The sequence below is a fragment of the Eurosta solidaginis genome, chromosome X (assembly GCF_040869045.1).
Source record: "Eurosta solidaginis isolate ZX-2024a chromosome X, ASM4086904v1, whole genome shotgun sequence".
Taxonomy (NCBI): domain Eukaryota; kingdom Metazoa; phylum Arthropoda; class Insecta; order Diptera; family Tephritidae; genus Eurosta; species Eurosta solidaginis.
In genome coordinates this window covers 71650381-71673896 of record NC_090324.1, presented here as the reverse complement: position 1 = coordinate 71673896, position 23516 = coordinate 71650381, and positions in this window count along the sequence as shown.

Sequence of the window (23516 nt, the reverse complement as noted above, 5' to 3'; positions counted from 1 at the left end):
ATCATTTAACAATACCCTATTTGGTTGCTTATATAGTCCCTTATTTAATAGCATACATAATTCCTTCTTTAATTGGTTATATATTCCCTTATAAAACACCCATAAAATTCTTGTAACAATCACTTATATAATGGCTTATACCATTCATATTTAATGCCATAGACTATTCTTTATATATCCCTGACGTATTAGGTGTTAAAGTGAGAGCGCTATAGCATACATAAATACGAAAAGCTTATATGCAAGAGAGAGACAAAAACTCATACGCATTTTATCCCTCAAGTTTCTCCATTTGGCCTGTATAATATAAATTCCATTTCAAATTTATAAGGGATACTTTTCTTACTGATATGGCAAATATGAGGGTTTATATAAGACATACTGTTCTAGCTGGGGATATATCGATACTATCGAGACATTTTCGTAGCGGCAGAGAATCTCTAGGGCCGTTCCATTGGTTTATCGAGCTCTGGCTCTGGCGGTAGCCACGGTTATACCACACACCCGGACTTGGCATGGCGTATCCCAGGGTTATTTTTTATAAGCGCGGCCGAAGGCCGCCAACGCAGAAAGGTGTTCTGCCCAAAAATACTATGGATCCCACCCCCGGTTTCGGACGGACCCGCGGGTCTTTATTCGGTTTTTCGTTAATATCTTTTGAACGGGTGAAAAGTTAGATTATGTTAATATACTAAATATAAAAAGTAAAGTGATGTGTGCGCTTAAAAGTTTGTAAACGTGCGGGAACAATATGTATCACACAAACCTGTTTTTCGCCGATAACTTTTAAACGGGCAAAAAAAGTTAACTTCCGCTTTCGGATTCTTGATCTAGACATGAATACGCGCCTTTTGATTCCTCACTCGAAAATTTTGGCCCAAATTTCGGTGGGTACCATAAACTGCACTACTACCCAAAAGTTTTGTTACCTGTAAAAATAGGTTTTTATATTCAAACAATTGATGACAAGCAATGCGGCCGTAGCAAAAAAAACTTAAAAAATTGCGTATAGTTTTGTGGACACAAATGTATATACGTATTAATTCTTTTAACTATGAAATTCAAGTCATTACAGGTGTGTAAAGATTTTGAAGGAGTTTGGAAAATTAAGGTTCCTCTTCTAGTCGACGATACCTTCAGCGACCGTAAAATAACCATGCACCCCTCCGAAACCGGGAGTGGGATCCAGAACACCTTTCTGCATTAGCGGTTTCTGTCCGAGCTTATAAAAAATGACTGTGTTGGATAAACAAATCAAAGATCAAATTAAATCTGATCAAAATACTTCAGTATCAAAAACCCGAAGGCGGATTAAAAATTTTATGCCTATCAAAAAATTTTCACGAAACACCGGAAAATGATCCCAGACAACTCCGAAACCGGGGGGTGGGATCCATAGTATTTTTAGGCAGAACATCTTTAAAAAATTACACTTGCCGGTCCAACACCTTTTTATACTCAGCTGAGCAGAGCACACAGATTATATTAAGGGTTGGATTTTGTATAAGGTGCCACGATTTTCAAACTTTTGTTGATTTGTAGGGGTAGATGAGGTCCTGAAAATCACAAAAATGTCATCCGGAACTCTAGGAAACTCTTAGTTTGTGAGAAAAAAGCTTTTAAAATGCGAGATTTGGTAATATTACAACTTAAGTTTTGCACCTAAAACGCGTATTGTTGTCAACATTCAGAGTAAAAAAACAGAAAATATATTTTTTCACTCGCTTAAAAGTTATTCGCGAAAAACCGGTCGGTGCTATTGTCGCCTTTTTTCGTTGTTGCAATTAAACAAACGAAAACATATGAAGGTGGTGAATAGTGTTGCCAGCTCCGCAACAATAAAAGTTACTTGCATTGTGAATCAAACTAAGTGTGATATCTTATCTGTCAACTGTCTGACAGGATGTTCAATATGGCTACTTTTTAGCGTTTTGACAGGGTGTTCAATATGTCGGCGCCTATCTTCAGCGGGTGATAGAAAGAGATACAGAATGAGACAGCGATAGACAACTACAAATCAGGTGATCCAATCACTTTGAAATTTTGACGTCTATGCAGAAGATATCACCCTTTGTTTGATTCACAATGGTTACTTGTATTCTGCTGTGGGTAGAACATTATAAGACGGTGGCAGTTCGACATAAATCCAAACAAACATACACTATCAAATTATTTTGTTTTTATAATTCTCTGATTAGTTTGTGGTCTAATAATTTGGGCTCATTGCTCGGGTTTATAATGAGATTCCGTTGCATGCGTAAAATTGCTTACAAATAGTTGATTCACTCTCTGTTTTGACCAATAAATTGTCATTAAAAATCAAATTCTCTTCTCTCTTGTTTTTTCTTCTCTTCTCTTGTCCTCACTTCAATTCTCTTATTTTCTTTTCTCTTTATTTCACTTCTCTTTCGCCTGTGGCGCTTTTGTTTAAAAAATACAAAAATTCTCTTTTTTGTTTTAAATTTTAATTTCCGTATCATAAAACATGAAAATTTTTAATAAAAATTCGCGCAATTTTTTGTTAAAAGCTTTCGCCTGCGGCGCTTTTGTTCAACAAATACATAAATAATTTTTTTGTTTTAATTTGCTTTATAAAACATGATTTATATTCTTTGATTATATTTCGTATCATGTTTGCTTGCATTTTTGTCGAACTGCCGCCACCTTATGATGTTCCCACAGAAAAACACAAGTAACTTATATTGTTGCGGAGCTGGCAACACTATTCACCACCTTCATCCCTACAAGACAGGTACTCGTTACCTAATCGATTACTTAATCGTCACCGATAACTTGGTCACTAATTATTTTCTTAATCACTTTTACATTAGGGGGACTCATGTAACCGTATAAATACCTTATAAAGTGTGTAAACGTATAAATTTATCTAGTGCGTAAACGAGCTGTCAAATGTTGTATGAAAAATCATTTACACAATTGGTATAAATTTACGCGCACATTCCATTAGGGGGACTCATGAAAGCATATAAACTTATAAGGTGTAAAATTATATCAATTTACACAGGCGGTTATATGAACGCACCTAGTAATACTCTTGATAAACTTGATTGTTTATCAGCTGTATTATTGCCAAACAAAATTTTTTTGATTGTTATACAAATTAAAAAATGCCAAGATTAAGTGAAAAATCAAAACTAAAATGCATTTACTTGCTGATGTTGGAGATTTCTGATGAAAATACCTGCTGTAATGTCTGCAAGGTTGCATTCCTTTGAGTTTATTATAAATGGATATAATTTTACACCTTATAAGTTTATATGCTTTCATGAGTCCCCCTATTGATGTCGTGAAAAAAGTAATGCATGCGCTCTCTAAAAGTAGTGTACGTGATACTCGCTTTCTCGCCCTTACCTATTGTGTTTTCGACATTCCTTCTCGCTCGATGTTATTTACATTTTGAAGCTACTTCTTCAGCTATGTTTTCGTTATCGCTAACCAAAACATATGCAACAACAACAACACGGGTAACTGGCTTGCCGGTTACCCGCACCGGTTACCTTCTGTCAAATCGCTTTTTCCATGAATGAAACGTGTCCTTTATGTTGAGATAATATTTAATTATAAATAATTCATATATACAATGTTTTTTTACAATTTAAATTATTCCCTTATTACTCTAGTGAACTTTACATATCTGTGGTCACAAGCCATAACCGCCTAAAGTCTGTCTTTCAATTTTTTCAGGATAACAATTTAAAGTTTCAAATCATTACTGCAAATCAGGGTATGATATTTATTGCTAATCGTTTAATAAATACACAAGGTGTATCGGTCTTCTTTTTAACTTTGCAAGCAAACTGTTATGTTTTTGTTTAATTTGAAAGATATAAGGGAAAAAAGCTGTTAGGCTGTTATGACTTGTTGAATGAAAAAATTTAAAATGTCTTAGTTTGAGTTGGGCTGTTATTCCGAATAAAAAATGTTAAGAAGTGCCTAAAGTTGAAATCTTATGTGTAGTTATGCTATTATTCCTTACTTTTAATTTATTAATTTTATTCCCTTTAGTCAGTTTTATATAGTAAATCTTGAAATACGATATGACTCACAGTAAGTTTATTTATTATTTCCAAAAATACTGGAATACAGACATATAAGGGCATATTTATAGTAATTTTAAATTAGTTGGAGAACTTTTGACAGATAGCACATATAAAATTGTGTCAAACAGTTTTAACTAACTTAAAATCATATTCTTTTTCAACTATAACTATAGTTTCTAGAACTACAATTAAAAATTTGTATCAATATTAAAGATCCATTTCATTCAATTCAGTTAAAAATTCACATGTACATATTTTTATTATAAATACATAAAAATATTATTTCAAAAATTTTCGTCGCTGTCACACTCCGTCAAATCGGGATGGGTATTAAGCTGCTACATACTTGTGGGAATACTGTCATAAAATGAGTGAAATTCTGGTTTTATAAACTGCTTCAAATCCATAAGATCTTTCTTTTTTTCTTTAGAAATGCATGGTAAGTTCTTCATATTTGTATTTCTCCAAATCCTTTTATAGAACACCCTCTTTTGCCCACCTTTAAGATTTCAAATGGTTCTTCACTATCTAATGAAGTTTTGTATTGGACTTTGTTGGACATCTTGGTATAACGAAGCCATCGAATATCGTGCCATACAAATTTTTCGCCATCCTCATTGAAACGTTTCCAAGAAAGTTTTGATTTGGATAAGTCCGAAAAGTTATAAAAATCATTTGGCTGCATTTCAATAGTGCAATTTGGGTCCAATAGTATTTACGAATTGGTACCAATCTCTTGGGGTCTCAATTTCGACATTTGTTTTTTTTTCTTTCGCTCAATAAGGGCGTGATCACTATCGAACTCCATATGTGTATGGCCGGGTTCGAGGAATTTGTGGTCAATGTGATCCAATGTAGACGCATTGGAAATAAATGAAATGAACATGGTAGAAACAAACGAGTTTTTATTTTGCCCTGCGCACGAATCGCTATAAAATATAACTGTTTTCGTTTCTGCTGGCAACATTTTTAACAATTTAAAAAGACACGAGGAAATTTCATTTCCACCACGTCTGGCCATAGCTTCGTGCCACATAAAGCATTTTGCTGCATTAGTTGCAAGATCGTGAACCGTTAAATTAAACGTCCATAGTTGTCTTTTGTAGAAACTGATAGAATTTCGAAGAAAAGGTGTTGGTAAACATTGCTGTAAATCGAATTCAAAACTTTTGATTGTGTTCGATTCCACCGAGCGCTTTTTATCTTGTCGTTTAGATTCATAAGCCAATTCAGCTTTAGCTATATGCATTTCTTATTGCTCAATCAATGAAGCTTTTTCATCTTCGGTTAGAGCGATTTTTATTTTTGCAACGTAAGTGTCGCATGTGCTACAAATGTCTACCTTAGGTTCTTTAAATTTAAGACCAAGATTTTTGAAAATTTCAGAGTATTTAGAATGGCTTACTGGATTGCTTACTTTTTCCTTGTAAAGGCGGTGCATAGACGATAAATTGAGACTAGCAGGTAAATATTTTTGAGACGTATCGCGCCGGTTGTAATGGATTTCGTATGCAGGGAAACTTAAAATGTGTTCTTTAATTTCATTTTCCATCGAAGCATCAATCTTAGATGTAGGAGTATGCTTGACTCGATGATCACTGAATTGCATAGACGGACAACTAAATTTTTTTTTCTAACGACCGATTTAATAAAGTTATTACTTTCCTTGAAACATTGCCTAAAATGCTTTTTGCATACTTTGATTGTATTGCTATTAATCTGGAACTAATATTGCATTGAATTTTCTCGATTTCGTTTGCGTTCTACTGTATTGCATAGGGTGTCACATTTTTTATCCCCAACAGCTACTAATGATCCAATGCACAAAATTCTTTGGTCATAACTTCCCAGAGACCAGTAATGTTTAAAGAGAGATTCTATTTGTTCAGTTTTAAATTTCTCTTTGCATTTGTTTCTACATAAATCAAGCGTTAGATTGCAGGCCCTGGCTTAAACTATCCTACCTGAACGCATTGTGTATGATTACCCCTATTTCTAAGGTCACGGCGAAGCTTTTTCTTTTTCTTTGATTTTGGTTTCGCAAGGCCGTTTAAATTATCAGGCTGGTGAGAAGTTTCTTCGTCGTTTGATGAGCAATCCATACTAGTAGCAGATCGTGATAAATTAAATTCCGGATCCCTTATGGAGTTGTCTGAGACACATTCTCCACTATGAGGAAGGACGTCTTCATGTGCCTCATGACTAAGTTCTTTTGGATTATGCAAACCTAGTTAAAATAAAAGTTACCCTCGTAAATTTTAGTAATAAATACTTTTAAACTCGGGCATAATCTACATAAAAAGCTTACTCTCAATAACAGCTAAATTAAACTCGATTCCGTGGATTGATGACATTGTTTCCCGGGAACGAATTGATATGACTATGCCTAACCTTCTTTAGCAGCAGTGCCGTGCACCAGTTCTGTGTTGGACAGGAAAATAAACATTTGGTTGTCTCCAAGTTGATCATATGATACAGAATATAGACGTTTGCTACATCTAATTTTCCCCCATTTTCTGCATTTTTTGCACCCTGCTATCTGGCCGCTCACCCAACAACACCAGACACGACGCAACTTGTCTTTTTTTTATTGGACGTTGGGGTAGCGCACTACCTTCAAGTAGTCCAATGAAACAAGGCTAATCCTGTTCATGTGTCCGCACCCTGTGCGACCGCCGTAAGGCATAACGTCACGAGGGGGGAGAGGGCGATTTAGTCGCCACTACTTCTTATGCGCATTTCTCTGCGCTCCCTTTCGGCATGCATAAATTTCGTCATTATTTTAAAGGCCATCTTGCTCACAGCAATCCAACAATCTATTTGTCCGCACATTCGTGGAACTAAATTCCTAATGGAAGGCTCTTCTCTAAAATCTCTGTTTACAGACAGTCTTTCGCCGTGAAAACGAGGGCAGTGAAACATTACATGTTCCTCGCTTTCCAATTCGGAGGGACAGCTTGGACAGAAAGGATCCTCCTCTATCCCACGCTTATGTAGATATTTCTTGAAGCCACCGTGCCCACTCAATATATGGGTGAGGTGGTAATTTCGTTCGCCGTATTTTCGCTCGTATCATTCCGCTATATTCCGGACTAGCATGAAGATCCAGCGCCCTTTTCTCGAATCTTCCCACCGTTCTTGCCACCTAACTATTTTTCGTGACCTTGCGCTTTTCTTAGAATCTTCAGATGGTCGGCTGATTCCAATGCCATACAGATGGGCCATTTCACCTGAGTGTAGATCTACTGGGATTTTCCTGGATAAAACATGGATCGCGTCGTCGGACACCGTCCGATAAGCACATGCTATTCGTATACCAGTAATGCGGTAGGCTGCTAGTATTTTTTTGGCGGACCATTTTAGATCCGTGCCATACTGGTGCTGCATATAATATTATAGAGCTGGTTACGTTGGATAATAACTGACGGGTAGCTTCACTTGTGCCGCCGATTTTGAGCATTATTCGCGTTAGGGCTCCACTAACTGTAGAAACTTTCTCCCCCACCGCCCTGAAGTGCTCCCTAAAAGTTAGTTTTGAGTCAATGATTACTCCTAGATATTTCAAGGAGGGCTTTGAATTTATTTGATAATCTCCTATGGTTGAGACCAACTCATCCAGAGTCCGCTCTGAGCTCATCAGAACCACTTCTGTCTTATTGCTAGCCATATCCAGCCCCATGTTCGTCAACCATTCCTTTATTCTTCCCACGGCGTCACTACATAATGCTTGGAGCAAATCAAGTTTCTTGGCCACTGCTACTACGACAATATCATCTGCATAGCCGACAATTTCCGTTCCCATGCCCATAGGGGAGTAGAGGGTAATGAGCAGGCGGACTCTAGTGTTTAATTTGTTGCGTCCCTCCCACAAATTATCATCCTCCAAGCAGATCCATGCAGCGGGTCTGCGCCATACTCTCCTCCTCCTGGAAGGCATCGAACCCAATCCGGGTCCTTCTCCTGACCCCGGTCCTGAGAAATGGTTTTGCTGCGTTTGCCGGAAAAGAATTTTTTTAGGACGGTCATATTCTTGTCAGTGTGTCATGTGCAAGGGATGGTTGCATCGGACAGCTTGCTCTGGGCTTGATCCCAAAACCCGACGTCCTCGTAACTTTTATAAATCTTAAGTCACTGTGCAATCCTCAATAAATTATCTATCTATCTACGTTCCGGTACCAAGCACCATTGAGGCACTAACCCGACCATCTCTGGAGCTATTGATATGACTACATTGAACCTTCTAGGGATTGAATATTAATAGTGAACGCAATGCGAAAGTCTGCCAAAATTTACCATTCTCCATTGAATCCTAGATATATAACTTTCCAGGTTTTGAATCAGTAATGAAAAGAGCAAAATTTATTAAAATGTTAACTGACTGTGGGTAATAAGGTCTTAATGTCCTCTCTTAACGCAATGTAATGGCAACGGCGACGCAGGGAAAATAATAAAAATCCTATAAATCTACCGATCATAATTAATTAATTCCTCCCTTTCTATGCAGTTGTATGCATACATATATATGTATTTTTTTCTATAAACGCTATTTAAAGAAATCAATTCGTGTATTTAATTAGCGAGCTTTGCTCATATTGCTTTATACAATGGTTTTTGTAATTGATATTAGAGAAAAATTGTAAGTTTACAAGCGGCGATGGTTACTAAGACATGTTTCTGAATTTCACTTCTTCATCAGCTAGCTTTTCGGGAGCTGAGCGTTGAACTCGAGTCTCCAACATTCATATCAGTGCAAGCCTTTTTTAGCTGCTACGCCATATGAATGTTCCGTTGTTCGCTGTACAATTGGTCTCTAAGAGTTGCCTTTTTTGTTTATATTCCTTTTGATCACCATGTAGGCACATACACTCTGTATGTAGTTTATTCCTAATGGCAAAAGATGCTATCTATTAGAATAATATAACATTTTTTTTTATTATTTAAAAATGCACATATATATGAATGAAAAGCAGAAAGTAAATAATGTTGTTGTTGTTGTAGCGATAAGGACACTCCCCGTTATCGACTTTGTAGGTCCTTTGCCGGATGCAGATCGGGTACGTTCCGGGAACCGTTAAGGTACTAGCCCGACCATCTCGGGAGCGATTTTGTATGACATGAAACTTTCTAGGCCATCCCGTCGAATCTATACAACTTAATATGGTAACGTTTTACAAGACGGTGTACCAACTAATTTTTATCAAAAATTATCAAAGGTGGAATCAAAAGACGCGCCTCGAGCTCCGTTTTTAGTATCCGAAAACGAAAATACAATTTTTTATTTCTGTCAAAACATAATTTTGATAATTTTTAAATTAGGTGGGGCACCGTCTTGTAAAACGTTACCCTTAATATTATTTTAAGCGAAGGTCGCCAACGCAAAAAGGTGTTCTGTGCAACAAAACTTTTAATTTCCGCTTTCGAATTCTAAAAATGGAGCTCGATACGCGTCTTTTGATACCACGTTTGTTTAGGTTGTGCACTGTCTTGTAAAACGTTACCTTTTTTTGGTTTTGGAAATCGAATCTTCCAGATCCAATTGGTGCCAAGAGGACTTGGTTGCCTCTAGTTGAAGCGCCAGGTTAATTTAGAAGTGCCTAAACAGCTAACACATGTCACAAGTTTAAAGCCCGTAGCACAAGAATTTTTTCTTTTTACACACCAGGTTAAACGACAGTTTGTATGAGTTCTATTATCACAATTATTTTTTCTTCGTTTCAATGTTTTCCCCGAATAATTAATAAATTGTCATTAAAGATGCCACTGTCAATTCGATGACAGCACGAAACGTCGATGTGTTAGTGGAGAGCGAAAAAGCTTTGAATGTGTGGGTGAACTAGTTACCTCCGTCTTGAAGGGATATGCTTTCGTTTGTTTAATTGCAACAACAAAAAAAGCGACAATAGTACCTACCGGTTTTTCGCGAATAACTTTTAAGCAAGTGAAAAAATATAATTTCTGCTTTTGGATTCTGAATCTTGACGAAAATACGCGTCTTTGGATACCACTTTCGAAAATTTTCAGAATTTCAGGAGCAAAACTTAAGTTGTAATATCACCAAATTTCGGAATTTAAAAGCTTTTTCTCATAAACTAAGAGTTTCCTAGAGTTCCGGATGATATTTTGTGATTTTCAGACCCCCTCTACCCCTCAAAAAAAAAAAAAAAGTTGGAAAATCGTGGACCTTTAATCAAAATATTCCCCATTCATTACCAAAGACGGGTAAAGCGATGAAAATTGGTAGGTGCGTTGACCTGATAACGCAAAATAGAAAATTAGTAAAATTTTGGACAATGGGCGTGGCACCACCCACTTTTAAAAGAATGTAATTTAAAAGTTTTGTAAGCTGTAATTTGGCAACCGTTGAAGATATCATGGTGAAATTAGGCAGGAACGTTACTCCTACTACTATATGCGTGCTATGAGTACGTCGCCGTGAACGGTTGTGTTTTTTCCGTGCTCTGAGTTTTTCTTCTATTTTTAATTTAATTTTTGAGTTTTTAACTTTTTTATTTAATGCCGCTTAAGAATCAATAATTGTGTTAGAGACATTGACTCTTGTTTGCCTTTTTTTCTGTGCATATCATATTTTAACATTTGATTTAATATGCCATGTTTCTGTGGCCACAGAGTTGAGCGCGCTCAAACTTCAGTGCAGTGTGAAAATTTATCATATGAATTGTGTTGTTGGTAACATGCCTGCCGAGTTCAATCATCTTAATAATGCTGATAATATATACATCCGTGGTTTGTGTGCTCCCGCTCAGCAAGACGAGTCGTCGTTACAACAACAACAAGCCACACAAGTGCAAATGCCAATTCCGCGCTCTGATATTGTTAATAATTTTGCTGAGTTAAAAATTGTCAATACTCGACTTCTTTCTGCTGTGACTGCTTTGCGTGAAGATAATGAGTGCTTACGTCATAAAACCGATTCTCTTCAAGCTGAAGTTAGTGACTTGCACTGTAAGCTCAACGAAAATAATTCTTTATTATCTCAATTGCTCACGAAATTTGAAAGTTTTTGTAGTGTAAACAAAAAAAACTTTGCTACATCAATGCAGCCAGCCTCTGCGTGCGCCCCAACAGTTGCTACTGGCTCTGTCGACGTCGCTGCTTTGCCGACGTATTATCAGCTGGTATTTGTACTGCTGCTCATCCATCGTTGTTGTTGTTGCCTAATGATGCTGCTGTTGTTAACAATGTTTCAACTGTGACGCCAATTTCTAACGCCGTTGCTTTGCAATCTTCTTCGTCTCCTGCAGTTGTTGGTAATCAAAACGAATGGAAGACAGTGCAAAATAAAAAAAAAATTCAAACGAAGAAATAAAACTCAACATAACAAAGAAAGTGCTTCTAACAATGATAATGCTGATGCAGGTACCACAAGTACTAGTTTATTGCCGGATAGTGCTGAAAGCAACAATAATGCTGGCATTGCTAATGTTAACATTAGACCCAGTCCAAGTAATGATAATTCTGATGCAGGTACCACAGGTAATAGTTCAGTTCCGAATAATGTTGTAAGCAACAATAATGCTGCCAATGCTAATGATAACATTAAACCCTCCCCCAATTATGGTAATAAAATTAATTCGCGCTTGCTAGCGCCACCTTTAGTTGTTGGGTCGGGCATTAATAGTGACTTAAGTGCTGTTTCTAAAAGGAAGTGGTTGCATATTTCGCCTTTCTCTGCCTCGGTCACATCCGATAAAATAAAACTTCATATTTCTCAACATATTGGCATTGATGTTAACTACATTGTTTGTTTTCCGTTGGTGAAGACTGGCGTGGATCCCAATTCTCTGCGTTATATTAATTTTAAATTGGGTGTTGAGGAAAGTGTACTACCTAAGCTATTGGTGCCTGACTTATGGCCTTCAAACATTGCCGTGCGTCCTTTTAATTTTCGTTCAAAAAACGACGATGTCCAATGGCAATCGGTTGGGTCAGATGGTACAAGGAACCGTTTAAACATTTCTATACAAACCTCGACGCGGGATGTAGCTAATATTCATTCTTACAAGGATCTTAAAATTTATTTTCAAAACGTATCAGGCCTAAGAACCAAGTCTGACTCACTATATACGATGAGTTCAAACTTGGATTTTGACATCTTTGTTATTGTCGAGACCTGGCTAAATGACTCTTTTATGGATGGTGAATTTTTCGATGAAAATTTATTCTGCGTTTTTCGAAAAGATCGCGATGCATTAAAAACTGGTCTGTCTAGAGTAGGAGGCGTTTTAATTGCGATTCGGCGAAAATATCTAGCGACTCTGGTGCCATTGCCGAATGCTGATTCTCTTCTAGATATGCTTTGCGTTTCTGTACATGGAGTTTCTAAACTTTTAATTTGTGTTTCTTATGTACCGCCTACTAGTAGCGATTTACTTTATAAAGAGCATGTTGATAATATTTTAGCCTTAGCATCTAGTCATGAAAATGTTTGAGTTTTTGGCGACTTCAACCTCAGTAATCTAGAATGGTCTACTTTTGATAATAGTCGGGGGCTTCTTCCTATGTCTTCAAATGCGTTTGCTGAAACCTATTTGATTGACGGCTTCTCAAGATGTGACCTTAGTCAGATTAACAGTTTTAATAACAGTCTTAATAGAATATTAGATCTCATATTTTTAAGTGATAATATGAATTTTTACCACCAGGAATGTCTAGACCCTTTGTCCACTCCTGGTCCCCATCATGTACCGCTTGTTCTTCATTTGGAATTTTATGAGTTTAATTCTTACGTAGAAGATTCACTTTCCAAGTTTTGTTTTAAAAATTACGATGTTGATGCTTTTAATGCGGCAATTGAGTTTATTGATTGGGATTCGCTATTTGCTGAGGTTGAAGGTACCAGTTGTTTTAATATTTTTAAGAATAATTTAAATTGCATTTGTTGTGAACGTATTCCGAGTGTAAGAAAAAAGGTTTACAAAATTCCTTGGTTCACAAAAGAGTTGAAAAGAGAGAATTTGCGAAACAAGTTTTTCAAAAAATTTAAAAAATCTAGGTCTCCTACTTCCAAGGAATTGTATTTAAAATATTTGAAAGAATTTAAGTCATTGAGCAAAGTTTTGAAGCGAAATTATATAAGTAAATTTGAAGACGATATTAAAGTGAATCCGAAGGCTTTTTGGCGTTATGTGAAGTCAAAGAGATCGTGTTCTAGTATTCCCTCTGCTGTATTTTACAAAGATACACAAGCGGATTCGGCTTTAGATGCTGCAAATCTTTTTACAGATTTTATCAGCACGAATTTCGAGGCTGACCCTGTCTTGAGTAGTGGTGGTTTTTTTTGTGCCTTGGATGCTAGTGGTTTTTCACTAAATTATGGGGCTCTTGAACTCTCGTTAGATGATATTGAACTTGGGATTTGTCAAATCAAGATGTCGTCACAGACTGATGTTGTTGTTGTTGTTGTCTCACCTTTTTAAAAACTGCGCAGCTCTCGCCTACCCGATCTGGCTGCTTTTCAATAAATCCCTTGAGCAAGGCGTCTTCATTGATGCATGGAAAATCTCCTTTATCACGCCAGTTTTTAAATCTGGCAATAAAAACGATATTTCCAATTATCGCCCTATTTCTAAAATTTCCACTGTCTCAAAACTTTTTGAATGCATAGTGAAAAATAAAATTCTTTTCTCCATTCATCGTCTCATCTCTGTTGATCAGCATGGATTCATGTCTGGGAGATCAACCACTTCTAATTTAGCAGTTTTCTCCGAATACTGCATTGAAGCCTTTAGTAACCGCGCCCAAGTTGACACAGTGTATACTGATTTTTCGAAAGCGTTTGATAAAGTTAACCATCGTATTTTGTTATCAAAGTTACAAAGTTTTGGTTTTCATTCAAATTTTTTAAATTGGATTAAATCGTATCTTTCTAATAGATCATGTGAAGTTGTAGTTGATGGGGTGTCCTCGTATTCTTTTATTGCCTCCTCTGGGGTTCCTCAGGGAAGTATATTGGGTCCGATTCTTTTTGTGATGTTCATCAATGATATTACTACTTGTTTTAAATATTCAAAATTTCTCTTGTATGCTGATGACATGAAGATTTTTAGCAAAATAACGTGTTCCTCTGACTCGACGAAATTTCAGAGTGATCTTGACAATGTTGTAGCTTGGTGTCAGAAAAATATGCTTCCCTTAAATATTAAAAAATGCTCCCATATCTCCTATTCCAAGTCCCGTGCTCTTATCCCTACTTCATATTTTATTGGTGGCTCACAACTAGACATTGTTTCTAAAATCACTGATCTTGGGGTGGTCTTTGATTCCAAGTTTACTTTTCATAGCCATCTTAACTATACCATAGCTAAGTCGTACTCTATGCTGGATTTTGTCAGACGTTTCAGTTCAGATTTCTCCGATCCGTATACTTTAAAGACACTCTTTACTTCACTGGTACGCTCGAAACTAGAATATGCTGCTTTTATTTGGCGTCCGTATTATTCCTGTCATATTAGTCGATTGGAGAGAGTTCAGAAAATCTTTATTAAGTATGCTCTGTGACCCCTTCATTTTGAACTTCCGGTTCCCGCTTATGAGTCTAGATGTTTGCATATCGGTCTTGAGACACTAAATTGTAGGAGAACCTTCTTATCTCTAACTTTCATTTTTAATTTAATATCTGGGGTGGTGGACTGCCCCTTGAACGTATTTTCTTTGTTATTCCTAATATTTGTTTAAGGAATCATGCCACATTTTATGTGGGGCTGACGAGGACTAATTATGATGCCAATGCTTCTGTAAGTCAGAGCTCTTAAAGAGTTTAATTTGCTTCCGAAATCTTCAGTTTTGGATTTCTCCTTTTGTGAAAATAGGTTTAAAATGCTACTTAATGACCAGTTAAGTTAGTTGGTATTTGCCTACATTTGTAATTAGTCTGTAAGAAATGTAACAATTTCAAGATTAAATAAATAAATAGATTAAATAGATTAAATAAAAATTAGTAAAATCGGATGACGAACATTCAAAAAAAATTTTAAAGTAAAATTTTAACAAAAAATGGAATATCTTTACAGTATATAAGTAAATTATGTCAGCATTCAACTCCAGTGGTGCAAGAAACTACAAAATTAAGAGAAAATTTCAAAATGGGCCTGGCTTACCAATCCTTGTGAAATTTGGTAAGGCATAGCATCTATGGCGATAAGAGTTTTCTGTGAAAATGGGCGAAATCGATTGAAGCCTCGCCCAGTTTTTATACACAGTCGACCGTTTGTCCTTCCGCTCGGCCGTTAACACGATAACTTGAGCAAAAATCGACATATCTTTACTAAACTTAAAAATAAATAAATGTAAGGCGCGATAACCTCCGAAGAGATCTAAGGCCGAGCTTCTCTTCCAATTTGCGTCGTGCTCCTCTTGATTTTCCCTACAAATTGGCCGGACGGGACCTACATGTTTTATGCCGACTCCGAACGGCATCTGCAAGGCAGATGAGTTTTCACTGAGAGCTTTTCATGGCAGAAATACACCCGGAGCGCTTGCCAAACACTGCCGAGGGGCGAACCCGCTTAGAAAAATTTTCTTCTAATTGAAAAACTTTATTTCTAAAATTTTGATGTTGCTTTGCCCGGGAGTTGAACCCAGGGCATACGGTGTGATAGGCGGAGCACGCTACCATCACACCACGGTGGCCGCCTTTACTAAACTTAGTTCACGTATTTATCTAAACCCACTTTATCTTGGTATAAAAAATGGGCGAAATCCGACTATGACCACGCCCCCTTTTTCGATATCGAAAAATGAAAAAATGACAAAATCTATACCAAATACGAAGAAAGGGATGAAACATGGTGATTGGATTGGTCTTTTGACGCAAAATATAACTAGGAAAAAACTTTGTAAAATGGGTGTGACACCTACCATATTGAGGAGAAGAAAATGAAAAAGTTCGGCAGGGCGAAATCAAATGCCCTTGGAATCATGATTCCTGCCATGTTCGTGGTATTACATATATAAATAAATTAGCGGTACCCGACAGATGATGTTCTGGGTCACCCTGGTCCAAATTTTGGTCGATATCTCGAAAACGCCTTCACATATAAAACTAGGGGCCACTCCTTTTTAAAACCCTCGTTAATACCTTTAATTTGATACCCATATAGAACAAATACATTCCAGGGTTACCCTAGGTTCATTTTCCTACATGTTGGTGTCCCCTTATTTTGTCTCCAAAGCTCTCAGCTGAGTATGTAATGTTCGGTTTCACCCGATCTTAGCCCTCCTTACTTTTTGGGATTTTAATTAAATACGTGCAAAACCTTTGTCTACACAAATTTTCGCCTATATACAAAAACCACATGAAAAATATTAAATTCAAGTATAAAAATATCTCCGTCGTTAGATACCCATCCCGATATTATCGGACGCATATTAGCAGTCGACCGCTGTTCTAGATTTTTACTAAATTTATTTGGACGTGTATTAGCACACTTTTGCTAACGAAATTAGTCCAGCTTTTGAGGCAGATGCTTCTTTTCCGCCATCATGTTTTTCTTTTGAGGTCGGGTACAAAGCGCAACGCTGGAGATGATCTCACAAATTGCTTGTGTTGCCGCTTGATTTGAACTCCTTTTTGCAATAGGAACAAACCGCCGTGGCATTATTTTTATTCAATTTGGAAAACTGATTCCAAATAGCAGACCAATTTCCTTTCTTTTTGGAGGACACGCTATCCATTTTGTTCAGAATGTGCGAAAGTTGACGATTTATATAAAGAAAGGTGATCTTCCTATATATAATATTAAATTTGTAAGAGTATAACAATGCAAAAACTCGTTCCGAATTAAACGCGTGTTTTACACACTTCTATCGCTTCTAAAATTTCCGCTAATTTGAAAAAGTCAAAATAAAGAGCTAATTAAACTTCCTTAACCCTAACGCCATTGTCGTAACCATACCCATATCCATAACCATCTCCAATGTGATCGATTAATGGTGCCTTAACCTAAAAATCGTGAAAATCTCATAAATATGAAAACGCAAAAAATTTCAAACATATTCCACAAAAAATAAGTCTCTTAGTCATAACGTGTCCAAAACAATGAATAAAATCTACAAAAAGTTATTAAATTCACCAACTCAAATTTTTTTAGGTTATGGATATGGCAAGAAACCAAAAACCTATTGGTTTGCTATGGTATGGTTATGGCGTTAGCGGTATGGTATGGCACCATTAATCGATTACATTTGCCGTCTTCCAGTGAGTTTTACAGCTCCGGCTCACGCTCAATTCTCACGGGAATGCTCTGGATAATTGAGAGACTTGAGAAGCAGATGTCGTGAAATTTTCGCACACGTGAAATGTGATAGGCAGATTCCGCCGCTGTTTTTCATTTAACTCATACGGCGAAAGGCTATGCAGCGACATCTTTTTTTGAAAAGGTAGGTTTATTAAAGGCAGTGTTGCCAAACTAAAAAGAAGTTATTAACAAATTATCTGGCTCACAAATTGAACCAGACTTCTATCTGGATTTATCTGGCTGAAATCGTTGTTGTTGCATTTACATGAAAAATTATTTATCTGGCTCAGGATTTTTCCACCGGATGATGGCTATTGATTTCCATGAGGTAGGTTCGTTCTTAAGGGCCAATTAATGGTGACTTATAGCCATAAAACCATAACCAGATAAAACAGCTGATCGAACCTACCTTATGGAAATCAATGTAATCGATTAATGGTGACGTACCATAACGCTAACTCGATTACAGTGATTTCCATAAGGATTAATAGTGACGTACCATAACGCTAACTCGATTACATTGATTTCCATAAGGTAGATGTGATCAGGGGCCCTATTCGCTAACTATGAGTTTTAAAGTGTACACAAGAAATTGTGTAAATTTTCAAATTCTGGTTCTGTAAATCAAAACTGTGAACAAAAAAACTCACTGATAAAAACTTCGTGAGTTTTCTTGGCAGCCAGTGTACACTATTGTGACATTCAAAACTCATACGCACTGTTGCAGAATGCCTTTTTTGTGTTCAAGGCGTTTGATGGATATTTTCTCACTGACATAAGACTTTTACATTCAGCGCTCATTCAGCAAAACAATGTGAACAATAATTTACAGAATTGCATGAAAATTTAAAGTGTAAATTGTGTGTGCAAATGAGTTTTCAATGAGTGTACATTTTTCAGTTTTTCACAGTTAGGGAATTGACTCCCAGGTGTTTTACCTGGTTATGGCTTTATGGTTATAAGTAACCATTAATTCACCCTTTAAGTGCTACCAGCGTGCCATGATATATACTATTGTAGGTATTGTGGATGCCTTTTCAATCTATTTGGTACGTTAAGTTGAATTTTATCTGTATTAGTTTTTCTTTAGTTATCGAAAAGTTAGTTGGTGGTCTCTAGAATTTGTGCAAAGAAGAAGATTTATTTGTATTGATTAAATATGATATTTTATAAGAAATCGATGCATTCTTTTTGTTAGGGAATAATAAACCCTACAATTGGTGACCCCGACGTGATCCCTACAATTGGTGATCATACAAATGGGTAAGCATGCAAAATCATTATACAAGCGCGAATTCTAAAAGTTGGCAGAACAGTCGGCAATCACACAAATACCATTGACTCAAGGCAAATTTTGGAGCGTTCCATTGTTTTCGGCACAGGCCGTAGTAGTAAAATAAGTATCAATTTATAAAAAATTTACAATAAATCATCATGCCACAACTCAATGCTGCAGATGAAACTTCCAACGCAGGAAACAATTCCGCATCAAATGCAAGCGGCGCAGAACACATGGTTGTACGATTGCATAAGTTACCCGAATTTTTCCCAGATGACCAAGAAACTTGGTTCGAGATTTTGGAATCAATTTTTCACGTCAACAATATCAGAAGCGAAAATACAAAATTTCATTATGTTTTCGGTTTTGCTCCACCTGACGTCAATCCATACACAACTAGTGTAAATAAAGAAACTATACCTGAGGGCAAAACCAAGTACTCGGTGCTACGTGGAAAAATCATTCAAGCTTTATCCAGCTCCGAGGAAACGAAACTATGCAAACTTATCAAGGGTCAAATGTTGGGAAATCGAAAGCCTACACAGTTGCAGTTGCAACAACATGGTCTAAAAATCCCTTTTTTAGAACACCTGCCAGATTCCGTACGAGCCATTCTCGCTGTTAGCCCATCTGAATACATCGACAGTTTGGCATTAATAGCCGACAAAATTATGGAAACTCAGCCCCCATCAAACGTGTTTGAAATAAAACAAGGTTACCGTTCGTCATCGCCTAATACATTAAACAAATTTGTTCAAGATATATCGGCGTTTACCATCAAAGTTGAGGAACTTGCTTCTGCAGTCAAATCCATTCAAAGCTATCGTAAAAGTTCAAGAGCCCGCAGTAGGTGCAGTGATAATAAGCAAGGAAAGGATACTGCTACTTCACGAAGACATAACCCATCAATCTGTTTCTTTCACAACAAGTTTGGCAGCAAAGCAAACAATTTAACAATCCATGTCTAATGGCGGAGGAAGTTAAATCGGAAAACTAAAGAAACCATCACAAACGGTCCGGCTCAACGTTTGTTAGATACCGGCGCTGAAGTTTCTCTTCTTCCAGCTTCATACTCAGTCAACAGAACTCAAAGCAATTTCAAACTTTATGCAGCTAATAATACTACAATTCTTACGTACGTTGACAGGCGTCTTGTTCTCGTTCTCGGACTTCGTCGGCCAATCGAGTGGACATTTTGTATCGCCGCTGTACCCTATGCAATTATAGGTGCTGATCTCCTTTCGCACTACAACTTAATCATTGATCTTAAAGGCCAACTTCTCATTGGCTATACTACTAAGCTAACGTCAAGAGGTGTCACTAGCCATACGGAGCGATTAAAAATTTCTGCAATCAATAACAGTAACAACGAGTTTATTAAAAATTGAAAGGATTTTCCGGAATCACTGGTATATCGCAAAATCACGCATCTATCAAGTGTAAAGTCGAGCATTTCATTCCGACTAAGAGTGCTCCTCTATTTTAACCAGCACGTCGACTCAATCTAGAGATACATATGATCATATTGATATAATAGCAACAGCGGAAGTATTAAAAACAAATACTGTAAAAATCCGAACAAGTCTTACTAAGCTTTCAAAAATCGCGCCTAAAAAATCATATCCACACCATTAGGAATAAACTACATACAGAGTGTATGTGCCTACATGGTGATCAAGAAAGGAATATAAACAAAAAGGCAACTCTTAGAGACCAATTGTATAGCGAACAACGTGACATTCATATGGCTCAGCAGCTAAAGGCATCAGCTTTTGCACTGATATGAATGTTGGAGATTCGAGTTCAACGCTCAGCTCCCGAAAAGCTAGCTGATGAAGGAGTGAAATTCAGAAACATGTCCTAGTAACCATCGCCGTTTTTAAACTTGCAATTTTTCTCTAATATCAATTATAAAAACCATTGTATAAAGCAATATGAGCAAAGCTCGCTAATTAAATACATATGATCATATTGATATAATAGTAACAGCGGAAGTATTAAAAACAAATACTGTAAAAATCCCAAAAATGTTACTAAGCTTTCAAAAAGCGAGCCTAAAAAATCATATCCACACCATTAGGAATAAACTACATACAGAGTGTATGTGCCTACATGGTGAGCAAAATAGGAATATAAACAAAAAGGCAACTCTTAGAGACCAATTGTACAGCGAACAACGGGACATTCATATGGCTCAGCAGCTAAAGGCATCAGCCTTTGCACTGATATGAATGTTGGAGATTCAAGTTCAACGCTCAGCTCCCGAAAAGCTAGCTGATGAGGAAGTGAAATTCAGAAACATGTCCTAGTAACCATCGCCGTTTGTAAACTTAAAATTTTTCTCTTATATCAATTACAAAAACCATTGTATGAAGCAATATGAGCAAAGCTCGCTAATTAAATATATATGATCATATTGATATAATGGTAACAGCGGAAGTATTATAAACAAATACTGTAAAAATCTGAACAAATGTTACTAAGCTTTCAAAAAGCGCGCCTAAAAAATCATATCCACACCATTAGGAATAAACTACATACAGAGTGTATGTGCCTACATGGTGATCAAAAAAGGAATATAAACAAGAAGGCTACTCTTAGAGACCAATTGTACAGCGAACAACGGGACATTCGTATGGCTCAGCAGCTAAAGGCAGCAGCCTTTGCACTGATATGAATGTTGGAGATTCGTGTTCAACGCTCAGCTCCCGAAAATCTAGCTGATGAAGAAGTGAAATTCAGAAACATGTCCTAGTAACCATCGCCGTTTGTAAACTTATAATTTTTCTCTAATATCAATTACAAAAACCATTGTATAAAGCAATATGAGCAAAGCTCGCATATTAAATACATTTCAAAGGTACATTGACGACATTTTTCAAGGATTACCTTTTGTTAAAACATACATCGAAAACTTGATAATTGCATCATCTTCATATGAAGAGCACAAACAACACTTGACGACAGTGGTCCAACTTCTGCAAGAAAATAATTTGAAAATCAATGTGGAAAAATATATTTTTGGAGGCAAAGAGGTAAAATTTTTAGGTTATAGGGTTTCCAGTGGGAGTATCGCGCCTCTACCAGAGAAGGTGCAGGCAGAGCAAAATTCTCCAAAACCTAAGACAGTAGTAGAGTTAAGGCGATTCCTAGGAAGGATTAATTCTTACCACCGCTCACTTCAGAAAGCAGCTATAGTGGAAGCCCCGCTAAACAAGTACTTGTCTGGTTCGAAAAAGAATGATGGAACGCCTATTGTTTAGACACCCGAGGCTGAATCTGCCTCTGAACAGTGTAAGGTCGATTTATCTAGGGCGACACTTCTGGTGCATCCGTCGGCAGATGCAAAACTTCACCTAAGCACAGACGCCTCTGACACAGCGATGGGGCGGTCGTCGAACAACAAACGAAAGGTTCTACGTGGGAGCCACTTTCATTTTTTTCCAAAAAGTTCTCTCCAGCTTAATCAAGGTACAGCACCTATAATCGTGAGCTTACTGCAATTTACGAAAGCAAAGAATATTTTCGGCATTACCTTGAAGGATGTAATATTGCGATTCTCACTGACCCCAAACCTTTAGTATATGCGTTCAAACAACGCATCGGCAAAACATCTCCTCGTTAACAACGTCAACTGGAATATATATCGCAGTTTTCAACAAAAATGTGCCATGTCGCCGGAGCTGATAATGTTGTGTCGGACGCACTTTCGCGGGTGGAACGTAATTCAGGCGCCAGACGGCCGTTTCGACCATGTCCACATCGATATTGTTGGACCCCTTCCGCTCAGCCAAGGATACAGGTACTGTGTAACTTTTATTGATCGTTTTTCTAAGGTGGCCAGAAGCGATACCTACAAAAGATCAAAGCGCAGACACCATCGCTAGAGCATTCTATACTGGCTGGGTGTGCAGATTCGGCTCACCGAAATTAATTACAACAGATCAGGGTTTGCAGTTCGAGTCAGCTTTGTTCACTACACTGCTCAAGTTTATTGGTACCCAACGTATTAGAACTGCAGCTTATCACCCCGCGTCTAATGGTCTTATTGAGCATTGGCACCGCTCCTTAAAATCGGCAATAATGCGTCAAGAATAAAGGTTCAATTGGGTCAAAACTCTTCCAATGGTATTTCTATGTCTTCGAACTTGTATACGAGAAGGGCTAAACGCGTCTCCAGCCGAATATCTGTATGGCATGACATTACGGGTTCCCGGAGAATTTTTCAATCGTGACATCGCGCCTAATTCGTAGACGTTTCTCGGTGAATTTAAAAAACATATGCATGAGCTTAAACCGGTTCCAACAGCGCATAAATACATACGTAAAACATTTTGTTTCAAGGATTTGACGTCATGCACTCATGTTTTTCTTCGCAAAGAGAACACACGCTCTCTTGAAAGACCATACGAAGGGCCGTTTGCAGTCATTGCTCGACCTTCTGACCGTATTTATCAAATTTGACAGAATGGCAAATCTGTGAACATTTCACTTGAGCGACTCAAACCTGCTCATTTGGAGCAAGTTTAACCAAACGAAACCTTTTCTAATCCAGCTATGCAAACACATACCGAGACACAGCACCAGATAGTTTTGAGCAAGATTCATCACCGATGTTAGCGGAACAAAATCATTCTGCTCTTCAACCAGTTGTGCAACCTCACAATCCTTAGGTCGTTCGCAAGGACCATTGCTATGCCAAACCCAACAATTCCAATGTCTTACTTGAGGACCACAGCTATGCAAAGCATCAATCAACCAACCAGTCACAAGGAAATAATCCTACTGTAAAAAAAAAAATCTGTAAAATTTTGTAAAAATAATATTAATTCTGTCAAATATTTTTCTATTTGAAAACTTTAAAATTTTTATTTTTCAATACAGTAAAGCATATATGACACTACTTTATTTTTGCTCGGA